Below are 18,119 nucleotides of genomic sequence, written 5' to 3' on the forward strand. Positions count from 1 at the left end.
CAGTTGGTTGCTTTGGAAAATGGGTATCATCTTGCTTTTCAAAATTTCTTCCATATAACTTGGTCAATTAGACTCAGAGAGGAAATATACACATCTAATGTGAAATTGCAAATGATTGTCTTTGTCTTTTTTTAAATAGCAGAAAGTACATGTATTAGCATTGCCCTACATGTAGAAAAGAAACAGAATTCTATAATTGCAAAGTGCTTTCTGCAACTGTAAATGCCCATTTCTAACCAATAAAAGCAGCAGGAGGCCCAACTGTGAGTATACTTTAGAAAAATCAATTTTTAAAGTATGTCCAGTAGCAAACTACAAGATACGTTGCATAAAGTTTAAGCAAAGTAAGACCTTTTAATATGATAAGACTACTTCATGGTTTGTTCATATCAGACTTCTTGCTTATAATTCTTACCAGTAGAATTGAAACAGATTTTCTAATTGATAATTTTTTTATTATATTGTATAAAATTATTCTGTCAACATGAACATCCTACCCAGTTCAACCAGGATTTAATTTTAGGATTTAATATAAATGCTTTTATATATCAGGAATTTAGTTAACAATTCAATACCAAACTTCTACTTACTGTGTAAAATTTGTATTAATTGTCTTAATAATTGTTTACATTATTCTCCACAATTGCAATCTTTTGGAGTACACAAAAATTCTTTCTTTCCTTTTTTGTTCTGAATAGGCCTTACTATTTTATGTAGGTACTAAGTAATTGAACATATAAATGTGTTTATATTACATAACAAAGCAATAATTGAAAACTATTTTCTAGGAATTTAACATTTAGAATGAAGTATTTTCTCTTTCTTTGTATGGAGATTTTCTGTTCTTACAATAGAATCTACAGCTACAGCCTTCTGAACACTCACAAGCTCATGTCATACTTTTTTGAGTTTATGAATATGAAACTTACTAAGTATATACATGTGATTATATTTTCACCATTTAAAATAAAATTTTAAAGTCTAACAATATGAAAACTATAATATTGTGTTTAAACAGAATCACTACTCCCTACTTAAATCTTTCTAAAGAGTCATATCATGAGGTTTTAGAAAGGGTGACAAGGATATTTTCAGTTTCTCATAGTATCCTGAAAAAGTTGAAATAAATAACTGTTCACTATTTTATAAAATACCTGATTATTGGGGTTTCATTATTTTTCTTTATATTATATTCTGTTTATTATTATAAATTGTTATTATTAAATTTTTATTAATTGAAATAATTTTAAATTTAAGTTCTTTTTCAAAAACAAATGAAAATCCCAAATAACAGCAAAAGCACCCCAAACCGTGAAAACAAGTTAAAAATATACATCAGAGTGGAAACAAAAAACAAATGTCATCAATCTATAATCAAATAAAATCACATACATACACACACACACACACACACACACACACACACACACAAAACCAACCAAACAAACAAACAGACAAAAAAGTGTTGGAGTCCAAATATATGTTGTTAAATGTCTCCTGTACATGAGACCTGGCTTGATGTAGATATACCTAATGTCACTATTGGAGAAAACTATCACCTCCAAACAGGGCTAAGTGACAATTCAGTTGCTAAGCTTTGTGTTAGTATCTAAGTATTGACAGACTGATTGATTGAGTGAGTGAGTGATTCATTCATTCATTCATTCATTCATTCATTTTTTCAAATATAGCAATAATATTAAATAAGGTAAAATAAAAACTATCACATCAAAGTAGGACCAAACAAAACAAGAGAAGTAAAAGAGCCCAATAAAAGGTAATAAATCAGAGACTCACTTATTTGCACACTCAGGAATCTCATGAAAACAAACTGGAAGCCATGATCTAAATTCAGAGGACCTGGTACAGACTGTGCAGGTCCTGTTCATGAGACTTCAGTCTTTGTTCAGAAGAGCTTTGTTCTGTTGATTTGGAGGGGTTTGTTCTTTGGTATCTTCCATCACCTCTGATTGTTATATTCTTTCCATATCCTCTTCTGAGGAGTTTTCTGAGTTCTGAGAGGAGTAAATTGATGGAGCCCTCCCATTTGCACCCGAGTGTTCCAAGATTCTCTCCTTGTCTCTGTCTGTCAATCTCTCTCTCTCTTTCTCTCTCTGCCTGTCTCCCCCCTCTCTCTTGTCTCTGTCTCTGTTTCTCTTCTCTCTCTGTCCCTCTCCCTTTTTCTCTCCCTCCCTCCCTCTCTCCTTTTCCCTTCCTCCCTTGTTTTTGTCTTGGAATATCATGAGTTCTCCATCTATACTGATTGAGAGTTTTGCTGGGTATAGTAGTTTAGGTTCTTAGAGACTACAAGGCATCTGTCCAGGTACTTCTTGTTGGTATCAGGACCTCTGAAACCCATGGTATCACATAGGTAACAGCAGGACCTGCATACCTGTTGCCAAGGCAACAGCCACAATGTTCCCAGAATCCGCTTGGCTTAATTCCCACCTTTACCTGTGGCTATATCCCCATCCATATATAAAGGAATGCCCATATGATCTCCCTCCTTCTTTCCTCCCTTCTCTTTACACTGCTACCTTCCCCCCCCCAATAAACCTCAAGTGGAACTGTTTGGTATTTCTGGAGCTGCATGAAGGTCACAACACTTATATCTATTAGAGTTAGGTATAATTATGATAGTTCTACCTTTGTATGTTTCTATGTCTTTCAGCATTATTTCTTTCTTCTGCAGATTTTGTTCTTTGATTATTAGGTTGTGGGAGGATTTTTCTTTTCTGTTCCAATTTAATTGGTGTTCTGTAAGCTTCTTGTATATTTATAGGCATCACTTTTTAGGTTGGGAAATTTTCTTCTATGATTTTGTTGAAAACATTTTCCAGCTTTTGAATCTGAGATTCTTCACCTTCTTCTGTTCTTCTTTCTTCTCCTCCTTCTCAGAGAACAACAATGATGACAACAACATTACTACTACTACTACTACTGCTACTACTACTACTACTACTACTACTACTACTACTACTACTACTACTTGAATAGCAGTCAAGAGGCATGGACAGCTCTCCTGCACTTATGACCTTAGCGACTTGCTCACCCAAAACTCCTGCAATGTATGGGTCCTCTGTTCTTCCAAGTACCTCAGTTGGCTAAGAGTGAGGTCAGTCTCCTGCTGTCCTGCCTACAGAGCCAGCTCTCCCATGATGCCCTGGTGAGGGTAGAGCCAGCTCTGCAAAGCCCTCAGACATCCACACGTCTCCAGATGGCAACCCACACCAATAATATCCGCCTGGCTTTGCTAGTAAGAGACCTTCACTGCTGTTGGGCCATGACCCAGACATGTCTCTTGGTGGTAGCACAGGCCAGGACCCCACTGTGGTCTCAGGTATCATTACCAGCTACTCACGTCGGGCTTTCCCTACAACCCTCAAATTTTCAGTTATGCCTCTCTTAATTGAGCCCACATCCTTCTGATTCTATTTCTCCACTACTTACTTGCTCCTCTTAGTGCTGCCCATAGCCTCTGAGTGTTGGGGGTTGTCTTAGAAGTAGTCTCAGGAACGGTATGCCTGCTCATTCACTGTGGAATTAGACGGGTGGTCATCGAACCTAGCTCCAAGTCTGGACCTTATAACAATCTTCTCATGGTCGTTGTGAGTATACTTCTCACCTGGCCCACCATAGTGGCCCCTTGCACAGGTTGTGTGTCTCAGGCTCACTCCTGCCCATGGTGCTCTGTCCTAGGTTGGGTTTTTCTAGTCTCTGCATTGCTTGTTGTCCAGGCCTTCCTCATGCCAAATTGTATTAGTTTCATGCTGGCTGCCTGTCTAGGCTAACAGTAGCTGCATTGGTGCTCACTCCAGGCTTGCTTGGTTTGTTTGCTTGTTTGTTTTCTGGAACTGTTAGGTTACTAATTGTTCAGATATTCAAAGTTTGGAACACTGAGCTTAGATAGGTCTCTCCCCTCTCTGCCACCTACCGATGCACGTGTGACTCGGCTGCCACACCTGCACTACCTCTAGGGGAAGGTATATGAATTTTTATATTCATTGGTGAATTCAATTTGAATGTGTTTTATGGGAAGTTTGGCATTATTTTTTTGTGTGTGTCTTTATCTGATTTTTGTATCAAGCTAATAATTACTTCAAGAATGAGTTTGGACATTTACTTTATCTTTCTGTTTTATCAAATAGTTTAAGTAAAACTGGTGCTGTTTGCTTATTAAAGGTCTGGGAAAATTAAGTAGTGAATATGTGCTAGAATTTTTTTCACTTTTTCAATCACATTGTTTACATTTGTACTCATGCTTCTGAACATGCATGATGTTCATGCCCTTGAAACATGCAAACGGACCAGAAGGGCTTTGGTAGTTTGCAGCCTGCTATTGTATAAGATTATTTTTTTTTCATTCTTTGGGTTGTAATAGTACATTAGGTTCATGTTCTTTCCTTACATTGTTATTATAGATGCATATTAATTATTCATGAGTTTTTCTCTGATTTATTTTGTAGTTTAGGGCAAGGTATACCACCGGAATACATCATATTGTGAGGCAGCAAAAATTGAGAATTTGTGAAGATATGGTCTGATGTACTAGCTTTTGGTATTGAGTCTTAACTCTTCTGCTGTGACAAGAAAGAACATGACTATGGATAAACAATGATGTAGAGATGTTTTCTATGTCCCTATGATAGCATAGATCAGATTAGGTCTTAGGACCATAGCTGGATAACCCGGACACTTCATTATCTTATACTAGAAATTTCTTTTTTAAAATTTTTGGTGAAGAAAGTTTATCTTACTTTGTGGGGCTATACTATCACATATGATATTCTTATACACAGAACTCTTTTCCTTCCAGTTGATTTCAGCTTACCTCCAACCAGTAAAAGTGAGCAAAAATATATTCTGGTTTTCCTGGAGTGTTCCTGGCAATTAGTGGCTCATTGTGATTACTGAAGTCTCATCTACTACCACTAAATGTCACATTGTGTAGATGGAAACTTTTTGAGCAGTTCATTCAAAAAGTACTCCTCTGATCATCTTCTGAAGTCAGCATACTACCAGAATCACTATATTAATATTAGAAGCACTAGAACCTACTTTTATACTTTTGTACCATGTCTGTATCTTCCTAGTTGGGTATGAGCTGCAAGTGGACAGAGTAAGTTTGCTGTATGATACAAATGAACATACATGCATATGTCTGGTAAGCTATTTATCTGTTGATTGTTGGGAATTTTTCTGTTGAATCATTGGGATTTATCTGTCGATTTCATGGAAATTGTAAAAATTTCCATGAAAATAATTATGTCCAATGATAAAATGCTTTCATTTATATAGATTTATGACTGTTACCACTTCTTAATCCTCAATAATGAGGTGGGATCAAAGAATTTGAAATGATCGATTGTACAAGATTAGGGTCTGAAGTTTAGCTTACTTGTTCATTTGTCACTGCCAATGGGTTTGTTGGTAAAAGAATCATTAGTATAAAAACTCCATAGATAATAAACAGACTATTATGAAGGGAGTCATTTCCCTAATTTCTTTCTCAGCCTGCTTATCCTTTGAGTATAGGAAGGCTACTGATTTGCCTGAGTTGATTTTATAACCTGCCACTTTGCTGAAGTTGTTTATCAGCTGTAGGAGTTCTCTAGTGGAGTTTTTTGGGTCACTTAGGTAGACTATCATATCATCTGCAAATAATGATAGTTTGACTTCTTCCTTTCCAATTTGTATCCCTTTGACCTCCTATTGACCTCGGGCAATGTTGTCTAATTGCCCGAGCTAGTGCCTCAAGTACAATATTGAAAAGATAAGGAAAAAGGGAGCAGCTCTGTCTAGTCCCTGATTTTAGTGGGATTGCTTCAAGTTTCTCTCAATTTAGTTTGATGCTGGCTACTGGTTTGTTGTATATTGCTTTTACTATGTAAAAAAATAAAATAAAATAAACAGACAGCAGTTCTCTTTGAAAAGTCCTTGTTTAACTCCACGCTTTCCCCTTTCTCCTAGAAAATGGGACCTTTTATAGCTATTCTAGATTTTTCAGGTCTTCTAGCTGAGTATGTTCTAAATATATTCAGAATTTGCTCTTTGCCTTTCTTCTGTCATTCACCACTTAGACAGTTATAATTTTTCATACTATAAAAAGAGGTGAATTTTTCCAGAAAAGGTGATCAAAAATTCTACCTGCTTAACCTTATTAAAGAAAGGAAGTCATATTCATTATCTATAAATGTATTTTGTATAAACATGCAAAATCTCAATACACATATTAAGTTTCATGCAACCACAAATATTAGATGTGCGGAAAATTAGTTCATGTTTATAGTTTTGCTGGTTAAAATGAAGTTATGTTAGTATTATATTCTCCACAAAGAAAATTGATGAAAAATTTTTGCTTTTTTCTGTGGAGAACTAAGAAACTTAAAACAAAGCTTTATATTAATCCTGACTCTTACATTTAAATATGTGAATAGATTAATCATTCATTTTATATCCTGAATTTACTTTTGAAAATGTTAATTTCTGCCAAAATATTTATAATATAGCCTATGCAATTAAAGTTGAATATGAAGATACTGTGCTTATGTTTGCCCTAAAAAGTTTTAATTTTTGCTAAAATAAAATATTATAAGGTGATTCTGTTAACTCTGCTTTGATTTTTACTAAATGTTAATGAAATCTAGTAATTATCAATGAGATAGTATAATTTTAATAAGATGTTTCAATATTTAATGATAGAAAAAATTCAATGACTTAATTTTGACCATACACTGAACACATTGGAAACACAATGTTTTCATTCCTTTTAAATAAATGACAACTGAGTAGTATTCCACTGTGTAAATATACCACATTTTATGTATCCATTCCTCTGTTGAGGAATCTGGTTTCTTTCCAGCTTCTGGCTATTATAAATATGGCTGCAATGAACATAGTGAAACATGTTTCTTTATTACATGCTGGAGAATTCTCTGGAGTAGTATAACAGAGTCCTTCTGTAGTATTATGCCCAGTTTTCTGAGGAACCGCCAAACTGATTTCCAGAATGGTTGTGTATGTGGAAGTCTTTGATCCACTTGGACTTGAACTTAGTACAAGGAGATAAGAATGGATCGATTTGCATTCTTCTGCATGTTAACTGCCAATTGAACCAGTACCATTTGTTGAAAAGGCTATCTTTTGTCCACTGGATAGTTTTAGTTCCTTTGTCAAAGACCAAGTGACCATAGGTATGTGGATTCATTTCTGGAGTCTAACTTCTTAAAATTATTAGACAAATGGATGGAACTAGAAAATATCATCCTGAGTGAGGTAACCCAATCAGAAAAGAATGCAAGTGGTATTCACTCACTGATAAGTGGATATTAACCCAGAAGCTTGGAATACTCAAGATACAATTCACATATCAAATGATGCTCAAGAAGGAGGAAGACAATGTATGGATACTCTGGTCCTTCTTAGAAGGGGGAACAAAATTCCCACAGAAGGAGATACAAAGACAAAGTATGGAGCAGAGTCTGAGGGAAAGACCATCCAGAGACTACCCTACCTTGTGATGCATCTTATATACAGTTACAAAATCCTGACACTATTATAGATGCCTACAAGGACTTGCTGACTAGAGTTGGATATAGTTGTCACCTGGGAGGCTCTGCCAGTGCATAGCAAAAACAGAGGTAGACACTCTCAGCCAGCCATTGAACTGAGCACAGGGTCCCCAATGGGCAGCTAGAGAAAGGATCCAAGGAGCTGAATGGGTTTGCAGCACCATAGGAGGAGCAACAATATGAGTCACTAAGAGCTCCCCCAGAGCTCCCAGGGACAGAACCATCAACCAGAGGGTGCACATGGAGTTACCCATGGCTCCAGACACATAGGCAGCAGAGGTTGGCCTTGTTGGACATCAAGGGGAGGAGAGGCTCTTGGTCCTGGGAAGGCTCGATGCAGCAGTGTGGGGGAATGCTGGGACAGGGAAGTGGGAGGGGGTTGATTGGGGAACAGGGAGAGGGGAGATGGGTTATGAGACTTTCTGGGGGGGAGGACAAAGGAAAGGGGACAACATTTGAAATGTAAATGAAGAGTATATCTAATTTAAAAAAGTAAAAAAAAAGAAATGACAGTATAGCTAATAAAAAATCTATTAATTGATATTGCAAAGTGTACTATTATTATTCATAATTTGTATCTTGAAGTACTAGCCACAGTACCTCAGAATGTCATAATGTAAATATATTTTTAGATGTGGTCTTTAGAAGTAGTAATGTTAAAATTAGTGCAACATCTAGACCATACCTTCATATAACTGGATCCTCCCTTCACAGACGAGGATTCTCACTGAAGGAAAGCCACGAGAGTAAAGAAGAAGAAACTATCAGCCTGCAAACCAAGGGCAAGCCTCGGAACCAACAATCCTTTGTTGTTTAAAGCACCTAACCTGTGATAATCTGTTATGGCACTTGGGACAGGCAAACACAGCCACCCAGCCTGGATTAATTTGTTATGGCAGTCTGACAAAACTAAAATGGATATTCAACCTGGGGTGGTTTGCTGTGGTAGTTGGAACAGGCTAACATATCTGAGAGAAGCATAATTTCTGCTTTCTCTACTGGATGTCCACATGTGTATAGAATAGTTTCTCAACTAAGAAGAGAAAACTGAATAATTAAAACACATGTATTTGCAACTCTAGCAGAGTGGTCTTGCCTTCTTTCAGCAAGTTATATGTTCAAATAAATCACATCTTTGCTATTATTTTTAAAAATAATAATTTGAATAAATTCTATGATGTTCTATCACTTTATTTTTATACATTCTATATTTAGTAGGAAATAAGTTTTAGTTTGTGTTTTTATTGATGGTGAACTGTGGCTCGATTGTTGTAATAGGTAAAATCCAAAGGCCCTAAATTAACTGGCTGGTAAAAACTCACAAAAGTCATATAGAACTGGAATGGTAGTCACCATCTATACTGGCTGGTTTTGTGTGTCAACTTGACACAGGCTGGAGTTATCACAGAGAAAGGAGTTTCAGTTTGGGAAGTGCCTCCATGAGATCCAGCTGTGGAGCATTTTCTCAATTAGTGATCAAGGAAGGGAGGGCCCCTTGTGGGTGGTACCATCCCTGGGCTGGTGCTCTTGGGTTCTATAAGAGAGCAGGCTGAGCAAGCCAGGGGAAGCAAGCCAGTAAGAAACATCCCTCCATGGCCTCTGCATCAGCTCCTGCTTCCTGACCTGCTTGAGTTCCTGTCCTGACTTACTTTAGTGATGAACAGCAATGCAGAAGTGTAAGCTGAATAAACCCTTTCCTCCCCAACTTGCTTCTTGGTCATGATGTTTGTGCAGGAATAGAAATCCCGACTAAGACACCATCTTTCCACTCTAAATTTTTATCAGTTTTCTCTTTCTCAAATCCTCCCTCTTTAGCTTAAATGCTTTATATATTTGGAATTACCCTTAGAGACATCTCAGGCTTCAGTTAATAGCTTCCTAGTGATATGTGTTATCAAAGTAAAGTCTTGCTAATTGTATCAAAATTACATGAAATGGAATAAGTGCTTCACAAGAATTAAAGGTGAGTTTTACTTGCTGACACTTGGCTGTGCCCTAATTGTTTTCATGTATGAAAACTTGACTGTAAACTAAAACATGTTTCTTCTACTTGATCAGAGAAAATATTAGAAAAACAAAAAACAAGACAAGCAAACAAACAAACAAATAAAAAAACCCTATTGCCTGGTATGGTTTCTAAAAAGCTTTTTGGTACAATTACTTTTTTCTAGTCTCTTGTGATTTGTGACTATATTCCTTTGGAATTAGCTGTTTAATTAGAAGCAAAGCCTTCTAGAGCCAAACCTGTAGTTTCTCACTCCTCCCTCATGGGGCTGCATTAGAATTCAGAACACACTGCCCCAAAAATACACCACTTAGAATAAACCACCCCCTAATCTTCTGCTTTGGCATATGAATTATTTTGAGCTAAAGACACTTCAAACACAGCAGGTGCAAGTTTCTCACTCTGACCTTCCTTCTGTTTCTTCCAAGTTACGAAAATAAAGGGCCCAGGTGGAAGATACTTCACCATGTGGAGTAAAGAAACATTATCATCATCCAAATAGGGCATTCAAATCTATAGAATTGCCCACTGATCTTTTAAAAGCATCTTTCATCTTCAAGCCTAACCACAAGATTTAGTTGTTTTTTTCAAAACTTACTAGTCTCTCTTTAACATAGAATGAAAAGTTCAATGCTGTGGCACTTTTATTTCTCCACTGATGCTCCTGATCTATGTATCATTTGTAATATTTAGGTGGTGTATTTTTGTTAATGTTTTTTACATCAATTTAATTCCCAGGCTAGACAGAAGCATACAGAATTGTAACAAGGAGAAAGGAAGTTTGTTTCCCAGACAGACTGATGGTATACAGGCATGATGGTCACAAAATAACTTCCATGTAAGATAGCCCTGAATATAATGAAATCACTATGATGACTTACTGTTTTTGTCACATTTATCACATTAACTAAAGCTCTGCATTAATAATACTCAGACAGCATTTTTTTCTGAGCAATGTCCCTGTTATCTTGTGTTCATACATAAAATAAAATATGTGTTTGCCTGTTTGTGTTTGCGTGTTTGTGTGTGCCTGAGTGTGTGTGTGTGTGTGTGTGTGTGTGTTTTAGGGAGAGAGAAGGAGAGAGACAGACAGACAGAGAGAGAGAGAGAGAGAGAGAGAGAGAGAGAGAGAGAGAGAGAGAGACCAAAGATTTTCTCTAATCCTATGATCATGGAAGTGCATTCTCATAAGCTGGTATGGTTTGTGGTGTAGCAACGTTTTAGTTGTGATAAAATATCCTGACAAAAACAACATAATGGAGAAGGTGTTTCTTATGGCTTACAGTTACAAGTGGAAATGCTGATCATCACAGGAGACAGGCTTGTAGCATTTCATCAGCACTAGATTGATCTATCTATCTATCTATCTATCTATCTATCTATCTATCTATCTATCATCTATCCATTCAGCACAAATCAGAAAATGCATGATAATTCTTAAAGTTGATGACGCCTATTGCACATATGTCAATTGAGTTATACATTGTTGAAATCACATTGTTGAAATCAAACCAATGACAGATAAAATATAGTCAAATATTAGAAGGTCAAATCTTTCTGAGAATTTGTACCTATATTGGACTTTTGTTCTGCAGTTTCTGCATATTTACAAACAAACAGTTCTGCATATTTAGTTTGCTAATCTCAAAATTATTCAGGAACCAATATAGTATGTATGTATAAATATATGCATATAGGTGTGTATACACATGCACATATTAGGTCTATCTCTTTACAATTTGCTTATAGTGTTAATCAACATATACACTGATTTCTTCAACATGTGAGCTTGCCCTCCGAAAGGACATTGACAAGGATTGAGCAAAGCTGTTTTATCTGTATACCTGTAGCATGGTATACTTTTCATTTGAACTGTAATCTAAATTAATCATTCAGATTAAGCGTTTTTAATGTACGTTTTCTTAAGGTTTCTCTGTAAAGTTTTTGCTTCAGGATTAAGTGTAAGTCCTATATTAGTATTTTGTGTGGTATATTTTTTAATATTTACTTTTATTGAATATCGTCTTCGTTTACATTGCCAATGGTAAAACCTTTCCCGATATCCTCCCTACCCAAAGACCCCCAACCCCTCCTCCCACCTCCTGCCTCTATGGATATGCCACCTCCATGGATATGCCACTCCACCTGACACACTCCCACACCCCCCTCCCCTTGGTTTCCCGTTGTTGGGGCCTCTATTGAGCCTTTACCTGACCAAGGACCACTCCTCCCACTGATGCCCAACAAGGCCTTCCTCTGCCACATTTTTTGCTGGAACCATGTGTACCCCTTGTTTGTCAGTATCAGTAAAGGTCCCTGAAAGAGAGATATCAGTACACTATTTTCCTATAAATTTGTAAATTTCACATGTTTCCACACCTTACATTCTCTTCTATATTTATGTTCATATATAAGTATATATGCACAAGTGGACATGTGACTCCCTCTTTCTCTTTCTTTGTCTCTGTTCTCATCGTGATGGTCTCAGATGTATACAGTATTATGATCCCATTAAGTTATGATAAAGCTCAAAAGTTCATGTCTCCCAGTGATTACCTCATCACTGAAATATCATAGATCAAATCAATATTTGTGGATATATTTGTGGCCAAGATGGTATAGCTAAGCCTTTGCTCTACCATCCATTTTAATATTGCACATATAATTATATCAGCACCTAATACTTGATAATATAAATTCAATAGTTACTGAATTGTTACTGGTGTAAGTAATAATTGTATTATGCTTTTGTTGTTATTAAATAGAATACATCATCAATTTAGATGAAAATGGTACTTCACAATGGCATATAGTTGGAAAACATCACAGCCAGCATACCCATACATCTCTACTTACTTATTAGTAAGTATTATTATTAGTTATTTCATTTCTTGTTTTTAGAGGCATCCTATATGCTCATTTTTCAAGTACATTTTTTTTCACAAACTCATATGAAGTTTATGAGAGAGAGCTCTATTTGTTTGCACAGACTGTGATCTCCCCACAGGTTTTCTGGCTCAGACTTATCTGCCTGAACTTCCTTCTGTGATATTTTCAAAAATACTTTCTTAAAACATAATCTCATATGGATTCCAGCATCAATATCCCTAATAGTTTATGTGCTATTGCCATGGCATGTGAAAACTATTGTACTTGCTTTGATCCACCCTTAATTTTTGTCCTCAATTTAGATACTAAACAATATTAATGATGACTTTCTCTTTCTGAACTCAAAAACTGGACTAAAAGAATTCCATTTTTAAACTAGCAAAGATGAAAAGGAATTTTACAAACTCATGCCATTCAGTTTCTACAGCTATGTACTTACAACATTGGAAGCAACTCCAGAAAATATACATGATGGGATAGTAAATGGTGCATGGGCTCATAGAGCTTTCCCTGAAGGACTTGGCCTTCCAGTTGCCTAAAGCAGATCTTAACAAAATCCCTCCAGGGGCTCTGGAGGCATCCAGCACCACAATGGAAACCCAATGATCTCTTTTTTTCCCTCTGTTATTCCTGTTTTTTGAATTGGTGCCTGTAGTACTAATGGACAAAATTTGTCCTACCAACTCAACTGAATAGTAGCATCTCTTCATTCCATTTTCTCATTGGTAAAGTGAGATCTTTGGTCTGTGCTTCTAAGACTTACTTGGCCAAGAATTCCGCATGTGTGATCTATACTTGGTAACATTTGCTTGGCAGAGGTTTCTTTGTCTGACTCATCGGCTAGTACTTCAATGTCCAGCTCTTCATTTCATGATTGTTTGTTTTCTTTATACAACCAATTAGACAAAATGGAAAGTGACCATTTTTTTTGACAAAATAAATAAGATAAAACTAAAACCATCACATCAAAGTTGGACAAGGCAAAGCAACAGAGAAAAAATAAAAGATCCCAAGAGAAGGCAAAAAATTCAGAGACCCACTTATTTGCAGTCAGAAATCCTACATAAACACTAACCTGGAAGTCATACAATAGGCACAGAAGACCTGGTCAGACCCATGCAGGCCCTGCATGTGCTGCTTCGTTCTCTTGGTTCATATGAGCCTTGCTCAGTTGATTTAAGGCCTTGTTCTCCTGGTGTCCTCCATCTCTTCTGGCTTGTCTTCATCTTCTCTTCTGCAGAGTTCCCTGAGTTATGAGGAGTGGGACTTGATGGAGACATCCAGTTAGAGCTGTGTGTTCTGAACTCTCTCTCTCTCTCTCTCTCTCTCTCTCTCTCTCTCTCTCTCTCTCTCTCTCTCTCTGTGTGTGTGTGTGTGTGTGTGTGTGTGTGTGCGCACATAGAGGGCAGAACTCCTTGTTAGTGTCTTCTTCTACCACGGTCTCATGTACTTTTTGAGACAGGGTTGGCTACAGAGCCTATAGTTTCCCAATTCAGCTAAACTGGTTGCCCAGTGATCTCTAGGATCCTTCTCCTCTAGCATGTTCTCCATAAGGTCTCTGAGGTCCTGTGTAAGGTTACAGAAGGACTGCCATGCACAGCTCTTTATATGTGCTTTTGGGATCTGAGTCACCCTGGCATATTTGTACAGCCAGCACTTACTGAGCCTCCTTAGCACCTCAGTGTGCTTCCTAATCTTCAGTGTAGTATAGCATGTGAACTATATCTTGTATGGCTTGAGGCAGACCTTACTAAGACAATCTTGGAATGGAAACAAAAAGACAAACACACAAACATATGGTAAAGCTATATTTATGTGGTCTATGTTCTCTGGTGGAGAAACCATAGCAGCATGAAACCTCTTGTTATATTCAGTTGAACCAGGAAGCAGCATTTTTGCATACATCTGAACAAGGGATTGTGCTTATTAGATGCAAATAAAGAGGCAAGGCTTACACTTCATAGCTGAATTGGTGAGACAAGAGTTGACTATTTTCTGTAGCAGTCTCTGTGGAGGAACAGCCTGTAGGCTATAATCACCAGATTAAGAAAGCGATGGCGAAGTTTTCTGCACACACTCTGAAACTCAGATGTGACCCCCTGAAGGAGACTTTCCCACTTCCCTCTGAGCCTAATGGGGTTAGGGTTGGAAACCTTGCCATCTTTCCATAGGTCTGAGTCTTTGGAATCATTGGGTTTGGCCTTGCCCGTGTCACCAACACAAATAAAATCCACTCTAGTTATCACTTTGGCAGGAGTTCCTCTATTCTCCATAATGAACCTCCTCCACCTTTCATTCAGGCATCCAACCAGCAATAGTTGCATCACTAAATATACAGGAAATTTATAAAATCCATTTCTCTTGGAGGTTAAAAGTGTACCTTGTATGGGATAAACATTGGAGCAGTGTTGCAAGAAGATATAAAGAATATCATGATTCTGGTTAATGTCCTTCCTTAAAATAAAATTACAAGTGAGAAGAATTATATATGGTCTAGTTATTACAATAGATGAAAAAGATCAATGGCAGATGACATATGTGCTGATATTCTTACAGCATTGCCAAAAGATGGTCTACATTTGGAATTACTATGTTCTTATCATATCATGAATAATGCTCTTTTTACCTCTACCTCACAAATTCATTACATACTTTTATGTGTTCCTAGTTAGAGTTACTATTACCATGATGAAACACAATGACCAAAGCAAATCGGGGAGAAAGAAATCATTAGGCTTACCCTTCCTTATCAGTGCTCATCATTGAAGGAAGCCAAGGCAGAAACTCAAGCAAGACAGCAACGTGGAAGAATGAGTTGATAGAGAGACCCCAGAGCTGGCTTGCTCTACTTGGCTTGCCCAGCCTGATTTCTCATAGAATTCAGTACTGCTATACCAAGCATGGCACAACCCACAATGAACTGTGGTCTCTCCGTCTATCACTAAGTGAGAAAATTCTCTACAGACTTGCCTTTAGCTTAGATCTTATGAAGGCATTTTCTGAATGGGGGGTTCCCTCTCTTCTCTGATGACTCTACTGTGTGTTAAGCTGATCTGAATCTAGTAAACACACACACACAGACACACACACGTCTATATTGCAGAGAACATAATATACTCTAATTGTACAACATACACTACTAATTGTTAGGCCAGAACTTCTGCTTATCCCCTTCACAAGCTGGGAAACCCTGTCTGGCCTCCTTCCCCCAACCTGCCCTCAAAGGAAACTCCTCCATATGCTTGCAGATAATACTGGGCTAACACGTAATTACTCCCCATCTCCCCCGTTACGGCAGCCCACCCTGGAGTGCCCGCCCACAGGGGCTCAGTTTTTGACCATGTGTGATCGCAATCCCTGCACCTAGCTGACAAGTCACCACTCCTCACCTAAAGTCTCCAAGCCGCCCGCCCTCCTGTAGCCTTGATGTGTGACTTCACTGACCTCCACCTGTAAGATCAGTGAGCCCACCCAAGACCTGCCTCCTAATAAACTTGCCTTTATCTATTTTTAATCTCATCTAATCTGAACTATTTCTGTGTCTCTGAGGGTAAGGAAATGCCTGTTAATAATACTTACAGATAGATATTTTATCATTATTTATTAAAGTAGGAGTTGTAGGAATTAATAGAAATAATAAATAATAACTTAATATAAATTTGATATGAATATTCATTTTAGTTATGTAAAAAATAATTGACATATTTACATACATTATGCTTGGGTGCTAAATTAAGATTTTTTGATTAGGTCTAATATTTATGCATTTTTAACATCTTATTTGATTATCACATCTATATGTACAAAATTAATTAGGAAATTTGCTTATTATGTCCAAGATAATATAATATTTTCTAACTTTCTAAACCATTTATTCAGTTCTAGAGGAAATTAGTTTTGCTTTCATTTTAAAAATTTATAAAACATATTTCCTTTTTATTCTGAATTTATGAGAAAATTTATTTACATAACTTCCTCATATTTTCACATTAGTTTATAAATATAATACTATTCCTATTAAGTATTTCAAGAAGTTATAAAGCTTATAAGTTTTGGAAAGATATGTCAAAACAAAATTATTTAATGCATTAAACAAAGGTATCTGGGTCACGGGCATGAGTTTGTAGCCGCAATGGGCCTAGAGACTTCAACATGCCGGTTGCCAGATGTTTGGTTTGTCAAAAAACCTAAGTGACCCCACAGAGATCCTTTGAGAAATTGTGTCTCGACCAGGAACTGAAACTGGTCAGAGAGTCTAGGCTCCGGAATGAACGTGACTTGTGCTGATGAAGAGCCGTAAGCCTGCCCGGGATCTGCTGAGGCTGGATGAACAGGACCCACCATGTCTTTCTGAAGACAGTGTAGTTCTACTGAGGGGACTTGTTAGCACTGAGGTGCTGGATGAGGGCAAACTGAAGCTGGATTACATCCTCAGCCTAAAAACTGAGGCTTTCTTGAAGAGTCCCCTGCAGACCCAGGTCTGTAAACTGTGGCTGGATAAATCTACTTACCATCTTCATGTGCTCACTCACCAGGGTGAAATCAGGGTGGGGCGGGGTCTGCAGCAGGTGATGGCCAACCCATCCTTTATTGTCTGTCTGTACGCCCAGAAGCACATTGGCTTCTCCCTCCCGTCTCCTTATTGTGGTCTCCTTATTGTGGTAGCCGCTCAAGCCTAGAGAAGAGGAAGAATGCTAAGGCCGGCCAGTGTGGGGCTGGAGCTGGTAATGATGAGGAAGAAATATAATGAATACCTTCCTGCATTGGAGTATTGTCTACTTTTCCAGTTGACAAGTAAAACAGAATTGACACTTAAAAAACTAAGGTATCTGATAATCATCCCAATATTTTGGACCAAGTACTATATCTAATTAGATACATTAATTCTTTCCCCACATTTTTTTTCTTTTTCTCTTCAACGTAAAGCACTTACATTTATATATCATACCAGCATGCCAGGTATGCTTCACTCTTCTAATGATTGACTGGTGGCAATCTCTTCAGCAAAGCAAAATCAGAATCCTTGACAGACTGTTATAGATGCATGTTAGTGATTTTGGAGGGGACAGAACAATGGATGAATGTCAGGGTAAACAAAGCAGAAACCCAGACTCCTTTTCATCAGAGTGTGTGTTGTGGGAATGGTACATGAAAAGCAAAGACTTTGGGTTTGCACATTGTTGGTGTACACTTTTGAGTGAGTTTTGTAATAACACATTTGAATCCCTGCTGCATATTAGAAAATGTATGTGTACCTATGAACACTTTTGTATTCTTCTATTCAGGTAATAGCTACCACTTTCTGAGTGTTTACTGTTATAGTAGGCTATGTAAACCACATTAAATGTAGCTAACTCACAATATTTTTGAAGGAGATGGACCCTCGGTGCTTTATACCTCATTTTAGCCACTCACTTCTCTGTATCTGGATAAAAAACTCTTGTTTCTCCTGTTTAACAGTACATGGCAGTGGTGATGTGATTCTAGCAATATAATAAACTTACATGGCTACACAGTATACAAGGCTCCACATTTTTCCTAGACTTGGGTTGTTCTAAAGAGTGAATACATAAGCAGACTTATGTGGAATGTACATGAGTGGTCAGTGAGAAGTGAAGGCAGTTTAGCCAACATACCTGCAGGAAGCCATGGCA

General features: G+C 37.4%; 1 non-coding gene and 1 pseudogene across 1 annotated transcript; one reads left to right on the forward strand and one right to left on the reverse strand.

Annotated features, from left to right (window-relative positions):
* Positions 1 to 3,853: 3,853 nt before the first annotated feature.
* On the reverse strand, positions 3,854 to 3,984 carry LOC127670262 (small nucleolar RNA SNORA17). The gene has a single exon (XR_007974504.1). It is a non-coding gene; the product is annotated as a small nucleolar RNA SNORA17 (small nucleolar RNA).
* A 12,633-nt stretch (positions 3,985 to 16,617) lies between these two features.
* Positions 16,618 to 17,212, forward strand: LOC127669220 (40S ribosomal protein S9-like; annotated as a pseudogene).
* Positions 17,213 to 18,119: the final 907 nt, after the last annotated feature.

The sequence above is a fragment of the Apodemus sylvaticus genome, chromosome 19 (assembly GCF_947179515.1).
Source record: "Apodemus sylvaticus chromosome 19, mApoSyl1.1, whole genome shotgun sequence".
NCBI lineage: Eukaryota > Metazoa > Chordata > Mammalia > Rodentia > Muridae > Apodemus > Apodemus sylvaticus.